A 26,135-nucleotide genomic window follows, 5' to 3' on the forward strand; every position below is an offset into this window, starting at 1 on the left:
GGTAACTGCAGAAAGATGAGCAAACGAATGTATAAAGAAAATGAACCAAAACAATGTTTTATCTCGTTTTTTTTTTTTCCTTTTTTGTAGAAGCAAACATATGAATCGGGGATCAAAAGCTTATTAAAACATTAAAGATTTGAAAAGACTATTAAGCACGGAACTTGTGTGTTTCATAAAGTTTCATAGAGGTCACACTTCACCACTGCCTGCAACTTTTAGGAAGAGATTGAATCATTTTGCAAGGGCACATCTATTCCATAGTGCCAGAATCCCAAGGTGAAATTTAAAAAGTAAAGGATGCCGATGTTTTCCTGCAAGATATTTTTCATGGCTGACAACACACTGCAGACATCTGGCTATGCAAAATTAAATCGAGGAGAGAAAAACAAGGTCAGCTACTTTGGCCAAGACTAATTTTCAACAGATGGACTAACAATGGAATTTTCCAGCAGGGTAGGAATTTATTTGGAGTTCACAAAGCTGGACGGGAATTTATAAACCTGAACTCAAAATGTAAGCAAATTCAAAGATGTCCCTTCCAGTAAATGGCTAAACCGAGAGTGAAAATCCAATCTGTGGATAGGGAAAATCTAATCTGGTGGCTCACAAGTGGGATGACTTTCATTTCTGACACAAAATGTTTGCCACAAATTTTCAAACTGCTCAGGAAAATACAGGGAACATGGCAAAGTAAAAATGGTGAGGAAGCAATGCACAGGGTGAGGACGTTTGTGATCAGGCAAACTCAGAGGTATTTGAAACACAAAGGGTCATTTAAGGAGCAAAATCCCAGCCCTTGGCGAGCAGTCTCTTCTGCCCTCACTTTTCATTCTGCTCATTGTGGTCTGGCAAGTCTCATTCAGTGGAAAACTGTGCAAAAGGATGATTAACTGGTCTTAGTTTCTCTCAGACTTCAGCATGAACTATTCTTCTGTTGAATTATTTACCTGATGTAAAAAACATTAAGAAACCCCTTAAAGCAGACCTTTTGGATCAATTTCTTTGGTGTAATTTATCAAAACCTCTACAAGAGCAGCTCTCTTCATGATCACAGTAGTTTTGCACTTTTTCAAAAAGTTAAAGTTGGAAAAGACAGAATCATGTCAAGCTTTAGTGCCAACACTCTAGAGGTCATAGTTTTCTAAATAAATTCATTAACAGGGTTATTTGGATATTGACAACAATGTTTTTCAATCAAAGGCCAAATTTTCCACCTATGTTTTACTGGAAAGTTTTCTTTTGAAAAATCAGTTCAGAGTGCAATTAAGTTTTTATTAAAAATATCTATCTATATATATCCCAGCTGGTTTTATATATATATATAGACATATATCTATATATATATCTATATATATATAGATATATATATCTATATATCTATATCAGTGACGTGCGGTGAGGTTAATGGCTGGTGAGGCACTGACGTCATCAGTCAGATTTACAAACATATGAACCATACTGAGTAACTTATTCACCATTTAATTGACAACAGTTAACGTGTTTTGTTTAAAATATCATTTCAACGTGTTTTTTTCATATACAAACTGCAGCATAGAAAAAAGCACAAACGTTATTATCCTCTTACCTTTACTTGTAAATAAAGTCCATACGCCGCTCCTTCTGAAGAAAATGACTTGCCGCTTGCTATCACTTCTTCTAGTATTTTTTAGCGTCATAATCTCAGGGCTCACCGGCGCCCCCTAACATGAGGCACGAGAATGTCTGGCCTCACCCAGCGGCTTTTTTGCCGGCGTTTAGCGCTCAGCACAAGAAACACGTCCCTCACATACAGTTATTTATAAAAACAAACACTGTACATCATATACATCTGCTAAATTATATAAACTCAGCTCATACAGTACAAGTGATTGAACCGACATACAGAGAGACAGCAGTACCGTCTGACTGCATAGGTATTGCGCAATCCAAGGTGAGGCTCAGCGGGCTGGTGCCTCATCGCACGTCACTTAGTATCTGAATGGCAAATGTGGAAATTCAGCTATTTTAAAAAGAAAAAACACCCAAAAATGGTACATTTAAATGGAAAATGACTGCAATGCACAAATTACTGATTAAATATAATAATTGAATTTATTTTTTCTCTTTTCTTCCCATAATGACAGGTGAGGCACAGCCTCACCTGCCTCTCCTGACTGCACGTCACTGATCTATATATATATAAAACCAGCTGGGTAGCTCGGTTGGTAAGGTGCAGGACTGTCATGCAGGATTCTACTTCTGAAAGTCTACTGGAAACTGTGAATGTAGGGCAATTCCCACCACAACCATCACAGAAACCAATGAACTGGTTTAAATTTCAGCAGCAGTGATCCTTGAGATGCTTGACTATAAGAGTAACCATGGGAGAAAACAATACCCACCATCAAGCCAACTTGGAAGGATGTGAGTAAGCTGACAGAGGTTCAAAGAGGTACAATGAGAAAGCAAGTACCTAAGAGACACAGCCAGATGCCCATACCTGAAGCACTGGAAACTGCCAAACGAAAGCTCTTAGCCTTGAGCAGCCGCCTAAAGAGGTACACAAGAGACAATTAAGCCAGACGAATAAACAGGCCGTTCGCAACTCAACCTGCGAAAGTGTACGCTCAGTGGCAAGGTCAAAACAGCCAAGCAGACCCACCAAGGCTGGAAACTGCACAGTACTGGAAAAGTATATAGGAGAAAGAGACAGCACATAACAGTAATGCCCAGTGGCTGGTCGTTCTGAGAAAAGAACATAGCAACCTCCCTGAACAGAATCCAGTAACCATAACAGTGGCAGACATCCAAAAAAGAGTCTCAGGTATGAAGAACTGGACAGCACCGGGCCCTGACATGATACATGACAAGTGGCTAAAGAAGCTTACCGCACTCCATGAGCGCCTGGCAGCACAAATGAACCAGCTGCTTAGGGATGGGACTCACCCCGAATGGCTAACGGAAGGGCGAACGATCCTGATCCAGAAGGATCCCTCAAAGGGTGCAGTCCCATCCAACTACCGGCCAACAACCTGTCTCTCCACAACATGGAAGCTCATGTCAGGCATCATTGCAACCAAGATAAATAGGCACATGGATCAATACATGAGTAACACACAAAAGGGCATTGGTAGAGACTCCAGAGGCGCCAAACACCAACTCCTGGTAGACAGAACAGTCCCTTAAGACTGTAAGTCATGACACACCAACCTGTGCACAGCCTGGATTGACTACAAGAAGGCCTATGACTCAATGACATACACATGGATCACTGAATGCTTGGAGCTGTACAACATCAACAGGACTCTAAGAGCCTTCATAGGAAACTTAATGAAGCTGTGGAAAACCACCCTTGAAGCCAATGGGAAGCCACTTGCACAACTGTCCATCAAATGTGTGATATACCAATAAACAGCAATAAACAGCTACGCACTGCCACTTGTCAGATACCCTGCTGGAATAATAAGATGGCCAAAGGAAGAGATACAGACCAAGGATGTTAAAACACGAAAGCTCCTCACTATGCATGGAGAGTTCAATCCAAAATCCAGCACCCTGAGAATGTATGCTAGCCGCAAGGAAGGAGGCCGAGGATTAGTGAGCGTAAAAGCCACTATCCAGGATGAAACATCCAAGATGCATGATTACATCAAGCTCAAGGCCCCAAATGACAGTGTGCTCAGTGAATGTCTCAGGCAATGGAGAGCAGAGGATACAGTGCTGGAGGACTGATCCTCATGGGAGGACAAACCCCTGCAAGGGATGTACCACTGGACCATAACTGAAGTGGCTGATATCAAGAAGTCTTGCCAATGGCTAGAAAGGGCTGGCCTACAGGACAGCACTGAAGCGCTCATCCTAGCAGCTCAGGAACAAGCCCTGAGCACCAATTCAATTCAATTCAATTCAATTTATTTGTATAGCCCAAAATCACAACAACAGTCGTCTCGATGGGCTTCGAAATAAAACATGAACTCAAAAGGATCACGAATACAAAGAGTTCAATAGGAAAATACTAAAAATGAACTAAAAAACTGACTAAGCTGGCATCCCTGCCCTTAGACCCACCAGAGCGATAGAGGCTCAGATCTACCACACCAGACAAGACCCATGGTGTAGGCTGTGCAAAGAGGCGCCTTAAACAATCCAGCACATAACTGCAGGGTGTAAGATGCTGGCAGGGAAAGCATACATGGAGTGCCACAATCAAGTGGCTGGAATAATATACAGGAACATGTGTGCAGAATATGGACTGGAAACCCCAAGGTCAAAATGGGAAACACCTCCGAAGGTGGTAGAGAATGAGAGGGCAAAGATCCTGTGGGACTTCCAGATCCAGACTGATAAGATGGTAATGGAGAACCAACCAGACATTGTAGTGGTGGACAAAGAACAGAGGAAAGCCGTTGTGGTGGATGTGGCAGTGCCAAGCAATGAGAACATCAGGAAGAAGGAACATGAGAAACTGGAGAAATACCAGAGACTCAGAGAAGAACTGGAGAAAGCCTGGAAAGTGAAGGTGACAGTGGTGCCTGTGGTAATTGGAGCACTCGGGGCAGTAACCCCCAAGCTGGAGGAGTGGCTACAACAGATACCTGGAAAAACCTCAGACCTCTCAGTCCAGAGAAGCGCAGTGCTAGGAACAGCCAAGATACTGCGCAGGACCCTCAAGCTCCCAGGCCTCTGGTAGAAGACCCGAGCTTGGAGGAGAAACCACCCGCGGAGGGTGAGAGGGGCGCCTTTTTATATATATATATATATATATATATATATATATATATATATATATATATATATATATATATATATATATATTAAACTGTTGTTTTCTAGAACGTTTCTGCAGAGTGTCAGTAGTTCATTAGAAATTCAGGAAATGATTTTTAAAGAATTTATTTGCAAATTATGGTGGAAAATAAGTATTTGGTCATCTACAAATAAGCATTTCTGTCTCTCACAGACCTGTAACTTCTTCTGTAGAGAATCCTTCGTCTTCCACTCATTACCTGTATTAATAACACCTGTTTAAACTGGTTATCTATGTAAAGACACCTGTCCACAACCTCAAACAGTCACACTCCAAACTCCACTATGGCCAAGACCAAATAGCTGTCTAAGGACACCAGAAACCAAATTGTTGACCTGCACCAGGCTGGAAGACTGAATCTGCAACAGGTAAGAAGCTTGGTGTGAAGAAATCAACTGTGGGAGCAAATTTTAGGAAATGGAAGACATACAAGACCACTGATTATCTCCCTCCATCTGGGGCTCCCTGCAAGATCTCACCCCATGGGGTCAAAATGATCAAAAAATGGTGAGAAAAAATCCTAGAATCACACATGAATGACCTACAGAGGGCTGGGACCAAAGTATCAAAGGCTACCATCAGTAACACGCTACACCGCCAGGGACTTAAACCCTGCCGTGCCAGATGTGTCCCCCTGCTAAAGCCAGTACATGTGCAGATCATCTAAAGTTTGCCAGACAGCATTTGGATGATCCAGATTAGGACTGGGAGAATGTCGTATGGTCAGATGAAACAAAAATAGACCGTTTTGGTAAGAACTCTACTCATTGTGTTTGGAGGACAGAGAATCCTGAGCTGCATCCAAAGAACACCATACCTACTATAAAGCATGGGGGTGGAAACATCATGCTTTGGGGCTGTTTTTCAGCAAAAGAACCAAGACAACTGATCCGTGTAAAGGAAAGAATGAATGGGGCCATGTATAATCAGATTATGAGTGACATCTTTCTTCCATAAGCAAGGGCATTGAAGATGAAACATGGCTGGGTCTTTCAACATGATAACGCCTGTCAAGTGCATATGTGAACTGCATGCTCCCACACTTGCAAAGGGACAGGGACCCAGGATTTTACTATTTCCAAGTTTTTATTGACCAGTTGATAGTAGCAGATAGTAGATAGTAGTAGCAGATATTAGAAGGTGAAATACCTCTAAAAAAATCAAACCAGAACAATAAATAAACAGGTAAGTACATTTATTAAACATAAGGTAAACCAGGTGAGTATATTAAACAATTCGTTAACCAAGAATATTGAACCAACAACTCAGTTACATTTTAGGAAACGTAAATACAATTTACCTTTAATTTTAAGTAGATTCTTCACAAATCATATTCTTATTTTAGGCAAACAAGTATGTATATTCATTTTCAGTACACACATTGTAGGACATTGTACAAAATTGAATTTTTTTTTTAACCCAATACAATAATGTGACACACATTAAAAAAAGTCCAGCATTGCGCTTAGAGGTAGCCCTTTAGACTTCAAGTTCCACGCGCGCAGTAGTTTGACTTCAGGACACAGCGAGACAACCACACCTCCGCTGATCAATGTGACAACGACCCCAAACACACTGCCCGGGCATATAATATAATCTTCTTTTTTTTGTTTTTTTTTTTTAAACTTGTCCTGTCCAACAGTTAGGCAAACAGATGAGAGCTGAGGGCCTCTTGTGTTGGACATATTTTATTTTAACAAGAGGGGTTATTAATCTTCAGACAAACCAAAGGTATGTCTGAATAAACCCCTTTTGTAATTGAGGCCAAACTTTATTAATTTCAATCATGTTTGAAAATCTTTGGTGTTGGACCGGACGGAAAAGGAAAGAGGGGAAAAAGAGAGAGGGACGTTAGAGAGAGGGGGGGGGTAGGAGGGTGATAATAGGAGGGGAAGGGGGGTAAGACCATGAAGCAGCATAGAGCAGACAGGTTTACTGGTTGTTTATCATTACGGTACGGTTCAAATGTAGTACAAAAAGGGCGGGGCCTGTTCACACACACTCAAATATTATCAACACACCTGCTAGCTGCAAAAATGTCCACATGTCAACATGTACACAAAACAGATAGTGTTCACGAACGCATACCTATGCCTTAAAACCAACTAGTGTGAAATCTTTCATTCATTCAATCATGCAAACTATTAGTGCAAAGGTGAGCTAACACCTGTGCTCAAGTGAGTGTTTATGTTCTTCTAAAATGGATGGTGGAATGTTAAAAGAAGGAGGAGGAGCGCCCAGCCACCCCCACACCCAGACCCCCGCCGCAGCAGCAGCGGCAGCCGGAATTCCCCCAACGCCACACGGGAACAGGCAGGGAACAACCGCCCCCCGGGCGACCAAGACCGCCACCCAGGCCAGGGCCAGCAGGACCGCCGCGAGGCCCCCAGAGCCAGAGAGCAGGGAGGCACGGAGGGAAAGAGAGCGCCGCCCCAGCCCTGCCAGGAAAGCAGCCCCCCCGCCGCGCCGGAAGAGCCCAACGCAGGGCCCCACCGGAGAGGGACGCCCACAGCCCCAGACGAGCACCCCACCACCACCCAGGAGTTCCGGGCATCCCCCCGCCCCGACCCCAAGTACGAGCCAGGACCCCCCAAGAAAGACCCGCTCCGCACCCCAGGCAGCCACCCACCCGGCCCACGGTTGGTCCAGGTAGGAGCAAGGCAGGGGCCCGCCGCCCCCGCCCAGGAGGGGGGAACCCCGGGGAAAAAAGGGTGGCCCACAAGGGGTGTTATAAATATGGCCCGACCAGGCTCGGCCATGTTGGAAGTTTGGCGGAGCCCAGCGCCCAGGGGCAAGGACCAGGACCCATCCTCCAGGGACACGAACACCCCCGGCTCAGGTGTAATATGAACCCCCCCACCGTGCGGAGAGAGCACCGCCGGGCCCAGGGAGCCGGCACCCAAGGGACACGGCCGCCATCGCCAAGGGGCCCACACCCCCCACCAGGGAAGGGGTAGGGGACAGATGGACCCAGGTCCCACCTTCCTTGTAAAATGTGTGTGCGTGTATGGGTGTTTGAGAGGGTGTTTGTGTGCATGTGTGTGTGTTTATGTTTGAGTGTATATATTGAAGGGGGAGGGGTGTGTGTACTAAGGGGGGTGCAGTTAAAATTGGCGAGTAGGGCACTAAGGGGACATCTCCTGATTACTCACAGTGATGCCCCCTCACCCTCCACACCAAGGGGCCCTAAATGTCTAAGGTGCGGTTAAAATTGGCGGGTAGGGTGCCAGGAGGACATCTGCTGCTTGCTTGCAGTGATGTCCAAGCACCCCCCCTACCAAGGACCCTACATGTCTAAGGTGCAAATAAAACCGAAAGAGGGGGGGCCCACTCCATACAGCAACCATAGGAGGGGGGCCACTGCCAAGTAGCCCCCCCCCAAGGCGCATCGCAGGCTAGACCCCCCACCCCCTCACCCTAATATGAGGTTATATGAGGAAGGGGGTAAGTTGGGGACAGCTGGTAGACTGGCCCCTGGTGGTCAAACAGCCGTCCCCCAGCCCCCCCCCCCCAGCAAAGGGGCCAGGGCCACCCAGCCCAGGGGCCCCACCCCCGGAGGCGGCGACACCCCAGTCCCGGCACCACCCACCCCACACAGAGAGAGAGGAGCCAGAAAGCGTCGCCCCCCCCGGAGCAAGCCCAGGCCCCCACCCCCAGACGCCGGCCCTAGAGGAGCTCTGGTCAGGCCTCGACGGGACCGAGGAGGCCAACTGGCCGAGGCAACCACCGATTGCCTCAGCGGAGACCCCGACCCGTTAGCCCCCCCGACCCGTACCAATAATGGGCCCCCCTCCCCCCAGAACGCCCCCCCACAGGACAGGGCCGACAAGCCCCCCACCCCACCCCACCCCAGACCCCGCAGCCGAAGCGGGTGACACCCAGAGCGACCGGGGGCCCCGAGAGGGTTGTCCCGTCCCATCCCAGAGCCAGGGAAGGGCCGATCCCAGCCCCAGGTGCAGATGGGCAGCCCATCCGGCGCCGCTGGGCCCATCGTAATCAAACAGTGAGACTCAAAGATCTGAAGTTTGAACAAGATTTAGAGAAGCTGATTCATGACTTCATCTGTTGCAAGCTGGGGGACTGTAACTTCTTTCAAAAAGAGACTGTTAAAAAGCTGCGGCTCAGTCTGAACGCTCCTGATAGAAATTTTACCAGAACCGACCACATCACCCCAGTCCTTAAGTCCTTACACTAGTGACCAGTTGCACAGATAATTGATTTTAAAGAAATTCTACTAGTTTATAAATCCCTTTCTGATGTGGGACCCAAGTTATTATCAGATCTACTTGTGGCTGACAAACCCCACAGAGCTCAAGATCTGCAGAAAGCAATGAGCTGGAAAAAGAGTCAGAACCAAACAGCTGCATGAAGTTGCTACGCTGCACACAGACTAAACTAACTTCCTGATTAACTCAAATGCTCCCCAACCTTGGTTAAATGATTGAAGTCACCCTATGATGTTCATTTTGGAATTATCAGTCATTTTGACTGTCTTTAGAAGCCAGGGGGGTATTCCAGGAAGCAGGTTATGCTAGCTCCCACGGTAAGTTTGAGGCTAAGGAAGTTGATAACCTCAGCTTTCAGTTCCAAAAATGGAGGTATGTTTCAGGGTATGTCAAGTTGCCATAGTAACTCATGCTCTGAACATAACATGGTCTGGAACAGGTTTAGTTGAAGGTTAGTTTGTTTTCAGAGAGGTGAAGCAGCATGGCGTGTCCATTTGAAGATGATTTAGTGGATGAAGAAGCTCAGATAATACTTTTTCCACCGTGAGAGGCTGATAAGACCACATATGGATGTTGGAAAGATAAACTTTTTTACTTTGATCTAACTTAATTATTTGCTACAGTTAAGATAAATGGTTTTTTTTTGTTAAGTCAGCTTAAAAATAACACGTAGTTATCAGACAGTTATTTTACTTTCATTCAAATTAATTCAATTAAGTAGGTGTAACTTTGGTGCTGCCATTAGATCGGCACCGCAAGGGATTGTGGGATATCATTCCCTTTGCCTGTCTGGACAGATTTGGGTTTAAGTGTGGGTTTTTGACCAAATGTGTTTAGTTGTTTAGCTGTTTGCCGGGGGTGTTCGTGTCCCTGGAGGATGGGTCCTGGTCCTTGCCCCTGAGCGCTGGGCCCCGCTGACCCCCCCCCCCCCCCCTCTCACTATCACCCCCCCTCTCTAACATCCCTCTCTCTTCTTCCCTTCTTGGCCTCAATTACAAAAGGGGTTTATTCAGTCATACCTTTGGTATTGTCTGAAGATTAATAACCCCTCTTGTTAGAGTAAAATATGTCCAACACAAGAGGCCCTCAGCTCTCATCTGTCTGCCCAGCTGTTGGACAGGACAAGTTAAAAAAAAAAGGCTGAAGCTAACTAGTGGTATAACAATTAATTCTAATGTTGATTCGATTCATATCGGAATTGTTGTCGCTGATTCGATTCAATGATTTTATGATGGTATAGGTTTATTCGACTGACAACATACATCAGACAGATCGGTCATGTTGGATCATAGGAATATAAATTGATTAATCAATTAACTCAATTAATTGTCACATCGCTTATTGTTGTTATCAATTTACTGTTAATCAATTTCCTCATTTAATACAAAATATCTTTTAAATTTAAGCTTAATTAGTTACGCAGTAACTATAATGAAAATGAGCTGAGCACTAAAATGAGTAAAGGAAAAAACATTTGGTGTGAAGGACTACTTTAATTTCTTACAGTAAGTCAGTGTTATTTTTTTTAGTGTCTGGAATTTTTGCAGAATTGCAGAATGTTTGGGGAAAAAAACGGAATCCACTTGCTATTTTTAAAAGGTAAATGTAACTATGGCTTTAACAATATTCTTAAACTTGTAAACATTTCGGTTGGAAAGTGATCTCAAGTTCTGTTTTATTTTGCATTGATTTTCTATTGTGTATTTTATTTTGAAAGTGGTTTGTGTTATTTCCTGTTTTGTTTCTTGTCCAGGTGCGTTGGATTAATGATTATGGGTGTGTCTAAATAAATGATGGCGATCACTCCCAGCTGTGTGTTGGCTGAGAGTGAAGTCAGAGAAAGAGGAATTGTTTGCTGTGACTTATTTGATTCTGGAGAAATGTACCCAGGTGAAGTTGACACGGTAGTCCAGGTGCCACGCAGCACCGCAGTGCAGTTACCAACCTGCTAACAGGTTATGGTCCCAGGAGACACCTGAGACTATAAAGTGTGTTTTCCACTTTTTGTGAGGAAGTTGACACCATGAGCAGACGAACAGCTGATACAAGCCGCTGGTCCCGGCTTCTGCTCGACGGAGATAAGAAGAACTATGAACTATGGGAAACCAAATTCTTGGGTCATCTTCGACTACAAGGATTGAAAGACGCCATTCTGAATGCGTCTGACCCTGATGATGACGACGAGGATCCTGCTAAAAATGCGGAGGCATGTGCTGAACTGATCCAGATTCTGGATGACAAGAGACTGTCGCTGGTGATGCGTGAGGCAGCAGATGACGGCCGCAAGGCGCTACAGATCCTGAGAGACTACTACCTAAATAAAGGAAAGCCTTGTATCATCAGTCTTTATACTGACCTGACTTCACTGAAAAAGCCGGCCAATGAAAGCGTGACAGAATATATAATCGGCTCTGAGACAGCTTGAGAAACGCCGGAGAAACCCTGAGCGATGGTCTGCTGGTTGCCATGGTCCTGAAAGGGCTACCTGAGTCATTCCAACCATTTGCAATCCATGTGACACAACAGGATGAGACCATGTCGTTTGCAGAGTTTAAAACAAAGCTACGGAGCTGTGAGGACACTGAAAAGATGCGTGCGACCGCAGCAGGTGACAACGTGATGAACGCCCGCGTGCATCAGAGGGGGAGACCTGCCAGCTCAGGTGAGCGAGGAGCAGAGAAGGCGACAAAGGACTTCGTATGCTTCAGATGCGGCCTGAAGGGACACCTGGCCAGAACCTGCCAGCGCAAACTGTGGTGCAGCATGTGCAAAGGCAGCACGCACCAGGAAAGCACCTGCAGACGCAGACAGCACCGGCAGACAGCACCAGCAGACGCAGACAGCACCAGCAGACGCAGACAGCACCGGCAGACGCAGACAGCACCGGCATACACAGACAGCACCCGCAGACAGCAGACGCAGACAGCACCCCCAGACGCAGACAGCACCCGCAGACGCAGACAGCACCGGCAGACGTTTTGATGAGAACTTCCAGGCTGGATCACACAGTGTGGAGCTGGCTGATGGCACAAAGTGTAAAGCGGTGGCGGAGCGTCGCGGTGACGCGGAGGTCTGTCTGGTTGACAGCTGAGGCAGACGTGTAAAGGCTGTGTTGAAGCAGGCCTTGTGCATCCCATCCTACCCACAGGACATCATCTGGGTAAAAGCAGCAACAGCTGGTGGAGCGACTGTGATCTTCAAGAACAGGAAGGACGTTTTGATTCACAGAGACGGTACGAAAATTTCTTATTTATGTACATGAAAAGTTATATTATTTACACACAAGTAATGATGAAACTTATGCTAATCAGTGTGATGACACGTGTAAAGGATACTTTGACATGCAGACGTGGCATGAAATTCTGGGACATTGTAATTATGCAGATATTCAGAAGTTGCAAAATGTCGTTAATGGTATGAAAATCAAGGGTTCAACTACCAAAATTCCAACATGTGAAGTGTGCAATGAGGGTAAACTTTACCAAACCAGAAATAGAGAGCCTGATGTAAGAGCTAAAATGCCTTTAGAGCTTGTTCATACTGACCTGGTTGGACCACTGCACCCAGAGTCCAGAGATGGTCACAGATATGCAGTTTCATTTACAGAAGATTTTTCTAGTGCAATCTATGTGTATTTCATAAAGAACCATCAGGAATGTTTGTGCTTAAAACAACTGCTAGAGGGAACGGATAAACATCCATATGCACTTCCAAAGATGTACCAAGACAACCAAGCTACCATAGCCTTAGCCAAAAACGCAGTTAGCAGACAAAGGTGCAAACATGTTGACATAAAGTACTACTTCATCAGATCAACTGTGAATAGTGGGAAGATATGTTTAGATGGTGGCCGATTTGTTTACCAAATTTGCAACAAAATTGAAGTTGGGAATATTTAACAAGTTTCTGTTTGGACATGTGTAATGTTTAGCTAAGATGCAGTAATGTGAGATCAAGTGGGGGTGTTTGAATGTGATCTCAATTTCTGTTATATTCTGCATTAATTTTCTATTGTGTATTTTATTTTGAAAGTGGTTTGTGTTATTTCCTGTTTTGTTTCTTGTCCAGGTGCGTTGGATTAATGATTATGGGTGTGTCTAAATAAATGAGGCGATCACTCCCAGCTGTGTGTCGGCTGAGAGTGAAGTCAGAGAAAGAGGAATTGTTTGCTGTGACTTATTTGATTCTGGAGAAATGTACCCAGGTGAAGTTGACACGGTAGTCCAGGTGCCACGCAGCACCGCAGTGCAGTTACCAACCTGCTAACAATATCACTGGAGAAATAATGGAAAACAAACATGCCAATAATATATCAAATATTTAGCAAATGAGAGATAGGTACATCTGTGAACGCAGTGAAAAAAGACACAGATAACACAGAAGCTACACTGAAAAGCCATCAACCTCACATTACACAGACTAACGGCAGGAAACGGGGAAACTCTGCAAAAGGAACTGCAGCTTAAGAGGTCTGCATTCACATAAAGAGACAACAGTGTTTGATCACAAAAAAAGGTCAGACAAACAATAACTAACCACCGACGTTTTATGAGTCGTTAACAGCATAAGCTGCTGTACAACTGTAACCTATGAGGGACAGACTGACAGAGACGGCTCACTCACACACCAGGCTGGTACAAAGAAATCTTTAGTTGATTTTGAAATCAGACACTCACACACCTCTGCCAAAAGCTCTGTGTTTTCTGCTGAGAGAATAAGTTCATTTCTTTACTTTCTACCCTCTGGCCTTTATCCTCTTCCTTGGCAGCTCTCACCAGGACTCCTCCTATTCTCCTCCTTTGTGTAATGTGGGTACTCCAACTGTAAAGGACACTGCTCAGGGGCACTAAACAGGAATTTAGCTCCAGCCACGCACAAAGAATTCCAGTGAGCCTCCCTACATACCACCAGCACATGGAGACTCTGGAGACAGACGGGGAGAGTCCTGAAGCAGAGGAGGAAGAGCCATGAAGGCCAATGAAACCTTTGGTAGCTTCAGCAGAAAACATGTTACCAGCTAGGTGCTGTGGTGTCCCAGTGGGTGCAAGTGCCTCAGCCGGGATGAACATCATGTGTCCTCCTCTCTCCTTCAACGCCCTTGCAGCCCAACAGCCTGTCAATCAGCTGACACCAGAGCAAGAGCGGGGCTCGCAGAAGACAAAGGCACTGCCGTTAAGCATATTAGGGGTGTGGAGCGTTGATGACAGATCAAAGTATGCAGTCACTGAGCTGGGGTTGCTCTCTCATTCTGTGCTGACGGCGCAAAGCCGCAAAAAGGAGGCAGTGGTCGACTATCTATATGCAAACACTGGGACTGCTGAGTGAGGCCAGCAGGATTACCAAAGAAAACCGCTGTGACTCCTCAGTCTGAGTTTTCTACAGCTTTCCACATAGACATATGCTCTCTAGTCTTCTGAAGACTCCCGCTTTTGCAGCATCTCCAAATCCTTAAATAATGACATAAGTCATCATTTTATTTTACAGACATCCACCTCCAGCTGGAATTACAAAAATCCTTTGCACTCATGGTTACGGAAAGTGGGGGAAAGATGTTAAGAGGTTCCAAAGATCAATCTGAATCAAAAAAATCAAAATACAACCATTGTAAACATTTAAAAACTCTTTTATAACAGATCAATGCTGAAAACAAATCTACCTTAATGTCCTAAGATGGGAAAAGGTACAACTGTTTAATCCGAAGATCAATAAAAATCATAATATGATCCTTTTAAAAAAAATATTTATTCCTTTTGCAAAATGCTATAGTCATAAATGTAAATGTAATCATAAAATGTCATTAATTCCTTAAAGATGTAAATTTATACTTAAAAGTAATATCACTCCTCTAACAGATTTATATTTGTGAATCTTTGCATGTATTTAGGTAATCAACTCCTGGATGTTTGTTCTGGTCATTTTATAACATTTGTTATCTTGCTGTTTCCTTGCACTTTGATCAATAAAATTGAGGAAAAAAACCTACCTCTGTTAATATTATAGGAATTAAATTTGGCAACTATCAACAGCCGTCTGACATAAATATTTTTTATTATTTTTATGTGTTTTTTAAGATTATGAATCCCTTTGAGATTTTTATCTGAGACAGGAGCTTCAGAAATAAAGACTTACTAGTGACTGACTGACTGACTTAATTAATGCTCACGTTATCTTTCAAAAGAGCCTAAAAAAAGCCTAAACTTGCATCCATTTTCTGCAAAAAAGTTTAAAAGCCTGGATCTGAAGATTGTTTCTTCTTCAAGGTTAAAATCAGCGATCAAGCCTAGAAAATAATGTTTTACTTAAAATAATGCACCTTTGCTTTTGCCAGATTTTGTCTGTTTACATCTTTTTTTATTGTACATTTTTGGGGCAGCCCTTGATAATAGTTTCTTCTTACCAAAGTGAATGATACCCTAACATTCTCAGCAAGGATTTTCATATATCAAGTCTATCTTCACCCTGAAACTGATCAATGCAAAAAGTGATGGTAGTCATACTATTTTTAAAATGGAACATTTACAGCAAACTCTTGATTCATGTTCACTTGTTTGTTTTTGACTGAATCTTTCAGCTATGTGACATATTGGTCAAACCTAAATGGTTGACTGGTTTTGGATTCTTTTCCAGATGTTTTTTTCTGTTTGCAAACTCACTCAGTAGCAGGGTTTTAAAAAGCAAGGACATTTCCACACATTCTGTCAATTTAATTGATCTTGTTTAATTTGTTTCTAAGAATCATTCCCAGACTGGGACACTCAATATGCTAAGGGCATCAAAGGAAAACACTAAGTCTCTCAGCGTGATCAAATAACTACTACTAATTTCAAATTGTGAAAGGACTCCTCTACTACACGGTAGAGACAGGTGTAGCAGTGTCAGACAGGAATACAGTATGCACTCTGATTTTACTACAGTACACTGGCAGCCTGTCTTCTCCTGAGTCCAGCCTTCTGCAGGAAAGTTGTCTGTAGGAATGCTCATACAAATATTGACCTTCAATTAGATGAAACAGACTCCCTTGCTGAGAGGCTGCAGTATAGAGGCATCAGCAAAAGCAATGCAGACATTAACAGCTGCAGAAAACCTGTGGAGCGCAGACACATGCAGATTCTGCATAACGATACCTGCGTTTGCCACGTCAATTTCTCTAAAACAAAAGGTTAAACACCGTTTAAAGCACGCATCTCAAGCAGGATGGCAGCGCCGCATCGGCTTCACAGTAAAACCACTACAAAAATGAACATGTCAATGTTAACGCCAAATGATTTGTCAAGTTTTGAGCCCTTTCATGTGGCAAGGAGTAAATAACCTTCCAAATTGATGGCAGTCGACCTCACTCTTGCATAACTAGCTGCATACAAACAGAGGAGTTCTTTGCATGAGCTTACCTGACACTGTTCTGACGTATTTACCTACAAAGACTGTGTGGGAAAAAATAAGAAATGTGCAATTTATAATAGAGTCTTTTTAAACTAGAGCATTAAAACACAAAGACAAGCCCCCACACATGCCACACCACGTCCTAGCATTAAGGCTCTGCAGAAGAGATGGAATGTAAAACACAGCAGACAAAACAATATTGGGTTCAAATGAAGGCTGCCTCCAAGAATTCAGCAGTTTAGTAGGGAGATGGTCTGCGCGTTTCTTTGGCCTCTGTTTCGGTGACAGCAGCAAGTAGAGGAGTGTGCTTGAGAATCCCCTGCAGCAGGAGCAGGGCAGCTCCAAAGATCCCCCGCCCTCCCACAGAGCAGAAATCCCCTTCTAATCCTCACTTCTTGCACAGTGAGACAAAGGATTCAATTAAAAAACGATAATTTTTTTTTTAATTTTAAGAGTTGGAAGAGAAAAATACTTGAGGGGATACATGTTGGTTTGAAAAAAAGTTTATAAGTACTCCCCTTCCTCCAAAATGTGTCCTTTGTAAATGCACACCATCATCTGACACCATCTAACACAGTAACAGGATTTTGGAGCAGTTGAATCTGAAGTAAATAAAAGTAATCTCTGCAGGTGTTTGGTTAATGAGCACAGATCAGTGTTGAAGAGACGTCTGCAGGCTGTGATCCACACAGATGCTCTGTGCACCCTAAGGTGTGGTCAGAGGAGTGCTGTGAGGAAATAGAGATTTTTGAGGACATACTGATATCTGCTTCTGAAAAAGAATCACAGATATGTTTTCATCAATGCAAACCTTGCTAATTTTTTTTCAGTTCATACAAAAAGTAGCTGACCTTCAAAGGGTGAGATTCTTATATTTATATCCAAATTTCTGCCAATAAAACAATTGTTCCTATGCATATGTTATGGCATGTTCATATTTTTCCTCAGCCTTTCCCACATTACAGAAATGTCAGCAGAGATATGGTGACCCGGCCCTCTTCAGACATACACTATCTTACCAAATGTATTTGCTCACCCATCCAAATGATCAGAATCAGGTTTCCTAATTACTTTGCCTTTCCACGAGTACAGTGGTGGACAAAATAGTTGGTACCCCTCAGTTACAGAGAGAAAGTCCACAATAATCACTGAAATGACCTGAAACGTTCAAAAGTAACAATGAATTAAAATTTATTGACAATTAAATAATCAAAGTCAGCCATTACTTTTGAGTTTTTGATTAAGAGAATAATTTAAAAAAACAAACAAATGAAATAGGACTGGACAAAAATGATGGTACCTCCATAAAAGACTGAGAACTAATTGTCCAGGGGGTCATGATGAAGTCAGGTATGTCCTTTCATTGACATCACAGCTGTTCTCAAACCCATAATGAGTCAGTCTGGCTATTTAAAGGGAGACAAATAGTCACGGTGCTGTTTGGTGAAAAGATGTGAACGACACTGAACATGGACAACAGAAAGCCAAGGAGAGAATTGTCCCAGGACATTAGAAACACAATTATAGACAAACATGGTAAAGGTAAAGGCTATAAAACCATCTCTAAGCAGCTTTGAAGCTCCTGTGACGACAGTGGCACATATTATTCAGAAGTTAAAGACCTACGGGACAGTAGCCAACCTCCCTGGACGATGGAAGAAGAAAATTGATGACAAATTGAGGAGACAGATAGTTGGAACTGTATCCAAAGAGCCCAGAACAACCTCCAAAGACAGTAAAGGTGAACTCCTAGATCAAGGTACATCAGTGTCAGATCGCACCATTCGTCGTTGTTTGAGCCAGAGTGGACTACATGGGAGACGACCAAGGAAGACACCACTGTTGAAAGGAAATCATTAAAAAGCCAGACTGGAATTTGCAAAAATGCATGTTGACAAGTCACAAAGCTTCTGGGAAAATGTCCTTTGGACAGATGAGACAAAACTGGAGCTTCTTGGTAAGGCACATCAGCTCTATGTTGGTAGACTCAAAAATGAAGCATACAACCAAAAGAACACTGTCCCTACTGATTCTGTTTTGGGGCTGCTTTGCTGCATGGGTGCACAGGGTGTCTTGAAGTTGTGAAGGTAAAATGAAATCTCCAGATGATCAAGGCATTCTGGATAGAAATGTGCTGCCTAGTGTCAGAAAGCTTGGTCTCAGTCGCAGGTCATGGGTCTTCCAACAGGACAACGATCCAAAACACTCAGCCAAAAACCCCCAAGAATGGCTGAGAGAAAAGCGTTGGACTATTTTGAAGTGGCCTTCTATGAGCCCTGATCTGAATCCCATTGAACATCTGTGGAAGGAGCTGAAACATGCCATTTGGAGAAGACACCCGTCAAACCTGAGACAACTGGAGCAGTTTGCTCATGAGGAGTGGGCCAAAATACCTGTGGACAGGTGCAGAAGGCTCATTGACAAATCCAGGAACCGTTTCATTGCAGTGATTGCCTCAAATGGCTGTGCAAAAAAATATTAAGTTATGGGTACCATCATTTTTGTCCAGGCCTATTTCATTAGTTTTTTTTTTTTAATAATTCTGTTAATCAACAACTCAAAAGTAATGGCTGATTTTAATTAATTTTTAATAAATTCTAATTTAATGTTACTTTTGAACGTTTCAAGTCATTTCAGTGAGCATTGTGGACTTTCTTTAACTGAAGGGTACCAACAATTTTGTCCACCACTGTATATAAAATCAAGCAGTCAGGCTTTGCCCCTTAGTTCCAGTGTATGGAACTCTGAATGCTTCAGAATACATAAACATTTTGAACATTTCCATGTTCCCAACCTTGTTGGAACAGTTTGGAGCAGCCCCTTCCTCTTCCAACATGACCGTGCACCAGTGGACAAAGTAAGGTCCATAAAGACATGGATGACAGAGTCTGGTGTGCCTTTTCCACCAACAACAGTGTGTGACCTCACCAATGCTCTTGGTCCAAAATTCCTAGAAACACACTCCTCTAGCTTGTAGACAGCCTTCCCAGAAGAGTTGAAGCTGTAAGAGCTGCAAAAGGTGGACCCACATCATTTTGAACTCTGTGGGTTAGGAATGTGTGATGGCACTTCAGTTCATATGAGTCCAGGCAGATGAGCCAATACTTTGGGTAATATAGTGCACCTGTGGTGTGAAGCACAGCGTCTTAAAGCAGAAATATCTGTTACACAATGCTGGTCAATATAAAAAGTGAACGCACACAAAATGCCCGCCATTTCTGATATCGAACAGGGCATTTGTTAGAATTGCAGTAAAAACCATAAATCCATATATAGCCTGATGGGAACCTGGCTCTGCGGTGATGTCACAAACCTGCCATCACACGACACTTCACTCTGCAGCTGTGGATAATAATTATCTGCTTCGATAAGCGTGTTTGAGTGAGTAACCCCTCTTTTGTGTGCTCTCTTCCTGCAAAACTGGCGTTGCGTGTCTGACTGTACATCACCGTCATTACATAACCTGAGTTAACATGCACGTGATAGGCCAGGCAGCCACCCAGACACACATAAGGAAACTTATCTGTGTTTGTAGGGCAGCCAACACACTGTAAGAGGGTAAGCAGAGGCCAGACAATGATAGATATTCCCTTTCCAGACGCATGCAAGCTCAGGCCGTGACCCAGATAACGTGAATGTAAAAGAATAAGAGCATTTTTTTTCTAAAGATATATCCAGATAACAGAGGACTGCAACTGAACAAGTAAAATTATTAGGATAGTTGGGCAATGGCTGCCAGGGAAGCACTCCTACTCTCAATTTTTGCACTGCGTAAATTTGTCCAAGTGTGTATCCAAGGTCTTGTTCTTGGTTCAGTCCTTAAGGCCTTCATTCCCTTCATGGTGCACAGGGAAAATGAACAATGCCCAGCAGCAGCCCGTCCGTGTTTCCAGCAAAAGTGGCATCCTACCTCACTCACCTGCTTTACAAGACAATAGAAACTGAGCGTGCACCTCTTTTAAAGTCCCACATCGATCATCTTTTGATCTACTGTAAAAACTTTCCCAGTGGTCTTTTAATCATGATTATACTGTTTATAGCCAAAGTAAAAATGGTCATTTTCTAGAACATACTTTTTCCAGAACAGTAGGAATTCCTTAGAAATTCATCTCTGAGTTGACTGAAGACTGAAGTAAGCCGCTTAATCCTATGACCCTTTAGTTTATACCCTCTCCCACTCCCACTAGCTTACAGCCCCTCATAACTCCAACCTAACATTACTGGTGCAACAAAAATAGTGAGCAATTTCAAAGCTACCCAGCTGTACAGTTTTGGTCCAGATGCCAGGCCAGACAAGGAAAACAAGGATATACAAGGAACCACCAGCAGATGCACCAGAATGGAGCAGAGCAGGGAGCATGCCGCTTGCCACCAATGTGGGTCCTATGTCACACCTATAAGCTTTTTAAAATGGCCCTCTTTAGACGTGTCCTCCATCATGGGAAAAATGCCCCAAGAACATGTTAACAGCACCATTGTCATTTAAGTGGGTCTATAATATTTTGTAAGGTCCGTCAAGCCAACAGTCAAGAATGAGAAACATTACTGAACATTTTAATTAAAAACCTTTTCTCTAACATCAATAGATGGGAGAAACTGTCACTCATTTTAAAATGAAACAAAAAACAAGCAGTTGAGTTTTGACATTGGTGTTGCCATGGTTACCAAAGGACCAACTTCAAAGGTCTTCAATTAAACCAGCAAGTTTCTCCAGGACAGAAGCAGGAAAGCAGATTAGTTTGAAAGCAGCGACATGGCATCCAATGAGGAGCAGTTTTCACAGTGATTGTGAAGAAGAGCCCAAAACAAACAAGGCACTTGTGGGGAAATACTGCTAATCTAACTGAATGAAACCATTGGACAAGTCTGCAGCTACAGCAGTAAATGCCAAAGATGTTGTAATCACCGGGCACTGCTGATGTGTCGCTCAGTGTAGAAACAGGTTCTCTCAGATAAACCCTTTCACTTCAGAAAACTGCATTTGGAAAGATTTGGTTTTCTCCTCCCAAGTTCACCATGTATGTTTGCTCATGGATCTTCTCCTGATGGTGTGCAAAACCAACAACATATGAATTTCAGAGCATTTGGCATGGGTCTCCCAATCACATAATAGTCCAAAACTCCTCCATTTGATTACAACCTGGGATTGAATCAGACTCTTTTGGTTTGGTTTTGCAGTTCTAAAGTAAACTGTGATAAACATTTATTTTAAAAAAACTCAGACACTTTTAACAACTAATAGCTCACAATTATAAGTCACATCTGCATCTACTTCATATTTGTTGTAATTATAGGTTCCTCACCAAATAATTCCATATTTAGGTTCTACTTCTTTTTTGAGGCCTATTTTATGTGTCTTTCCACAACGGTTTCTTACAAATCATAAATAAAATGTATGCAGAAAATTTGTATTTGATAAAGAATAATGTAGTTTTTAAAAGCATTCGGTAAACATACGTAGAAAGCGTTAAAACGATGCCCAAAAAAGTCATTTTGATCATCTTAACCCATTTACCAACACAACAGAAAACAAAAGCATGATGTAATGCCTCAAAAAATCTGGCAAGTGGAGGCGCAACGTTCCAAACAACTTTCCAGACTGGATCCTGCTGAAATGTGGTGCGTAAATTGTCTCCTTGACGCACCCACGCGCCCCTCTTTCCTCGGCCGGTTGCGGGGACATGCGGGGTGAATGACGGTACATAATGAGGTTGTCAGCTGTCTCTGCGCAGCGCCCCCGCTCCAACTCCAACTCCACTGTAGTTTGTGTCCCACATCCCTAAGTAGTCTCCCCGATCCACAATTTTTATCAGCGCGGAGCCGGAGCCACGCATGACAACTTCTACTGTCCCCTCACCCCGACAACCGAAACCAAGCAGCAAGAGACAGTTAATATTTACCAGCCTGCTGTCGTATCCGCGCCGCAGCGATTTTAGCCCGTAGCGAAACGGCCAGAAGTCCGCGTTTCCTGGTCTGAGAAGCGCCGCGGCCGGCGGCTACGCTGGTGTGCAGGCGCACCCGCGGAAGGTGCTGGTGCGTCCCGCTGCGGTGTCACAGCCGACAGTGATGCCACATTCAGCTGATCGCCACAACAAAACAACATCTCGTCCTACGCCGAGCGCACTCCGCGTCCCCGCGCCGCCCCGCACGGCAGCTCTGGTGGGCGCCGCCCCCCCCGTCAGCCTCTGCCAGTGGGCTGGAGCCGCTCATGAACAGTCAAGAACTTGCGTGGGCCGCCATTGGCTGGAACGCGTTTCCTGCTTTAGTACTACAAATGTAATTAGGTGGGGGAACTCATGCGGCGGGGCAGTAAATGTAGGTCTGCTGGGCTGTTCTGCCCTTTTCCCTGAAAACTGATGCCAGCAGTCCACCGATGATAATTTTCAGGGTTCACCCTCCCCTGTTCATCTGTGCCCTCCTCATTCTTCACTGCTGGACCATGACAGGATCCGCTACAGTTAGCTCACGGATAGCTGCAGTGCAGCCTGGCCTTAGATCAGACTTGATCATCTTCTGTCAACATGATGCACAAAAAGCACAAAGCTGCTCTCCAAATTCCCATGAAGACAGACAGATGTGTGATTCCTGTGGGGAAGGCAGCCACATGTGGAAGCTCAAAGTTCTCCAGTGTCTCCGCTCTGAGCATCTGCATCTACTTTGGACCCTTTGTTCCAGCAGTAGAGAGCAGTGCTGCAGCACAGTGGAAAAGGGAAGAAAAGAAGTGGGAGGGGTGAAGTCTGGAAAAAAAGAGAGGAGCAAAAGAAAAACAGTAGAAGGAAGTGATAGACGGAGCAGGAGATGCTGCAATGCTGGCTGCTGCTACCATATGACTCTGACAGGCTTATGTAACCAGACTGGCCTGGCATTTGGCTCGCAGCAGGCACCGGCTGCACTGCCTGTTATATAACTGCATTAACGGCTCCTCTGAGCAAACAGGGAGCATGCGCACAGTGGAACTGCTCACACACTTTACCACTCCCAGCCTACAGGAGCGAGCGTTTGCTTTTCTGCAGCCTGACCAAACAGCTCTAAAATCAGAAACCCATCGGTTGGTGTAAATAGCCTTCAATGCCCATCAGCTCACTGCTAAGTCCATCTGTTGGGCAGCTTCACTTCCCATCATTCAGTAATATGTTTCCCATCATGAAAAGCCTTATGGAGTAAAGAATGCAGAAGACAGGGTTAGATGGAGGAAGCTGATTTGCTGTGGCGACTCCTGAAGGAAAAAACTGAAAGGAAAAGAAGAAGAGGGCCCTAATGTTGGGTAAATGTTTCCACTGCACATGCAGCATGCAGCAGGGCCCAAACCCAATGGACTCCCCCTTCATGCTCAATATATTTGAATGGGCCTGTATTAAACTCTTACAACCTAATTGCACCACAGACTGGCTCTTTCTGACATTCCACTAAAGGGGGGTCAGCCATGCACTGTCCTTTCACAGACCAGCATCACTTCAGCAAACGCAGCAAAGCAGGACTATTGCAAGAGATGAAGAAAGTTTGGTTTTCCAGCAAATCTGGAAGCTGAAGTAAAGATCTGAGTAAGGGCTAATTACAAATCCCAGGATTGTCACACATGCAAGGCTGCAAAGCTACACTAAGTGGTTTTGTTATCTTATTCCAGCAACAATTTGTTTGTGATATCATCAAAATAAATGAAGGTGGGATTAATAATACTGAAGCTAATAACCAGAGGTAGAACATCTTCCCTTGGAGAAATAAAAGTATGATTTACAACACTTGATGACTCTTCACCAGTCTCTGCTTTTGAACTGCAAATTTTTGGCATAGTTTAGGAAATGAGGATGTTTGTTTTTACAGAAGTGGCAGAGGGTTTAAAAAAGAGCTAAAGGAATTTGATCAGACCTCCACTGGCAGCAGTGAGTTCAAGCAAAATGCCTGGAGGCGTGGCACAAAAATAGCACATCACTCAAAAGCCACCGTGGTCTGTGACCGGAATTCATGAAGGGAAAGCATAAGTCATTCAGGTGGTGAGAAGCCCATTGTTGTTGATGGTTTATACAGGGCATTTGCACTACAAAAAGGCAACTAAACTGCAGCATTTCAGGTTTCATGCTTTTCTTCAAAATATTCAAGTTTAAGGCTATGTTTATTTCTCTGAATTTTTTTTTTAATTAAAAGCAACTCCACATATGAGCTTTTAGTATCATGTAATTCAAGATCAGATTCTTAAAAACAAGTAAACTGAAGGTAAAACTCAGGTAAAACAAGAAGAGTTGCACTTTCTGTGGAAATACCTTTGATTGTGTAATTGCTGAAGGTGGTTACTTTTTTTGCATAACTTTTAGCAGGAGAAGTTGAAGTTTATTGAAAGGAGAAAGGTTGCATAAATTGCTGAAGCTGTTTAAATAAAGTTTGAAACGTTTTTGGAGCCATACGTCTACAGCCACAGAAGAGCATTTAAATTAGCCAAGGTTACATGGATAAAAATAATCGGAAAAAACGCCTGATCAGAATATAACTGCATCGTGTTAACACGCCGTTCAGAATACTCTACCCTGATCAGAGTCATTCGGATCAAAATTTCCTTCCAATCAAGACGGGTGGGTTATGCCGACTGTGCATCCAATCGCAGTGCATGGTAAACAGTTTATTCCGATTGTGGGTCACTAGCAGAGCACTCTCGTAGCTTCATGTTTGCAGGCAGGGGAGAGTGCTTTGGCACCGGAGCAAAGTATCGTAACATGTGCACATTTGAGATGTCGCGGGCCAATTATAATTACATTGCGGGCCAAATTTGGCCCGCGGGCGTGAGTTTGACACATGTGGTGTAAACAATCGTGAATTTGTGTTACCAGTTTCCAGACAGGCTGATGTAATTCCCAAATATTTACATTCAGTCAAGATCCACATTGCATTATCGATCGCACAGATTTTTTAAGTACTAAATGTTGTTGGCAAGTATTAACCTAATCCTAACCGGCCGCACGGATTTAAAAAATTATGAGCGAATAGGCACTTAATAGTAATCATAACAACAATGAAGGCACGTTTAGAAGAGAATCTCGCTCTATGCTGCAGCTCTGTTTGTTTACAACGGAATTCGCCATTTCTTCTTCTACGGCCATTTCCAGTATTTTAGAAAGTTCTGCGCATGTCCAAAGGACTTTTTTCCAATTGAAAGTGTGGTGTACGTAAATGTTTGTTATAAGTGGATACAGATTTTCTGGGCCCATGTACACAGTTCAATTTTGCACATGTAGCCGCAGCTACTGCAATGCTACATATTTAGCTTTACTGCAGAAAAACTGCAAGTTGCAGAAAAAATTACAACAGAATTACAACAAAATTGTCCATAAATAGCAGAAAAAGGATCCTGAAAGAGGAAATGCAAGGATGTACCTAAAACTTTGCTCAGGGATTTGACTGTTTCTTAAGTAACCATGTAAGATTTTAATTTAATCCCAAATTATCTTTAAAAAAAAAACCTCAGTAGATTCATAATTAGCTAATTTAGCTGGCATAATCCAAATGTAATTGTATGCTTAAAATATTAGCATTAAAATGTAAAGGATGGTTGAAATTAGCACCAAAAACTAGCATGATGATAATATAAAGGTTTCATGCTAATCTGGTTAAAAATTCTCAGAGAAACTGAATTTATTCCAAACACGTGTAATGAAGTGGATCTGCTGTGGTTGTACACCAAACAGTGAAGAAAACATATTCAAATATCATTAAAAGCATCAAATGTCTTCTGGAAGATGGTAAAATGTGTG

At 43.5% G+C, this 26,135-nt stretch overlaps 1 protein-coding gene across 3 annotated transcripts in view; it reads right to left on the minus strand.

Moving 5' to 3' along the window:
* The window catches only part of LOC101174797 (transcription factor HIVEP3), a 69,153-nt gene extending 46,593 nt beyond the window's left edge, over nucleotides 1-22,560 (minus strand). For 2 of the 3 annotated variants that reach the window (XM_020699644.2, XM_020699645.2), the window contains exon 1: nucleotides 22,296-22,559. The gene's annotated coding sequence lies outside the window, so the exon portion shown is untranslated. Of the gene's footprint in view, nucleotides 1-22,295 lie in introns of all 3 variants that reach the window. The other variant, XM_020699646.2, reaches the window with a different exon arrangement.
* Between the last annotated feature and the right edge of the window lie 3,575 nt (nucleotides 22,561-26,135).

The sequence above is a fragment of the Oryzias latipes genome, chromosome 16 (assembly GCF_002234675.1).
Source record: "Oryzias latipes chromosome 16, ASM223467v1".
NCBI lineage: Eukaryota > Metazoa > Chordata > Actinopteri > Beloniformes > Adrianichthyidae > Oryzias > Oryzias latipes.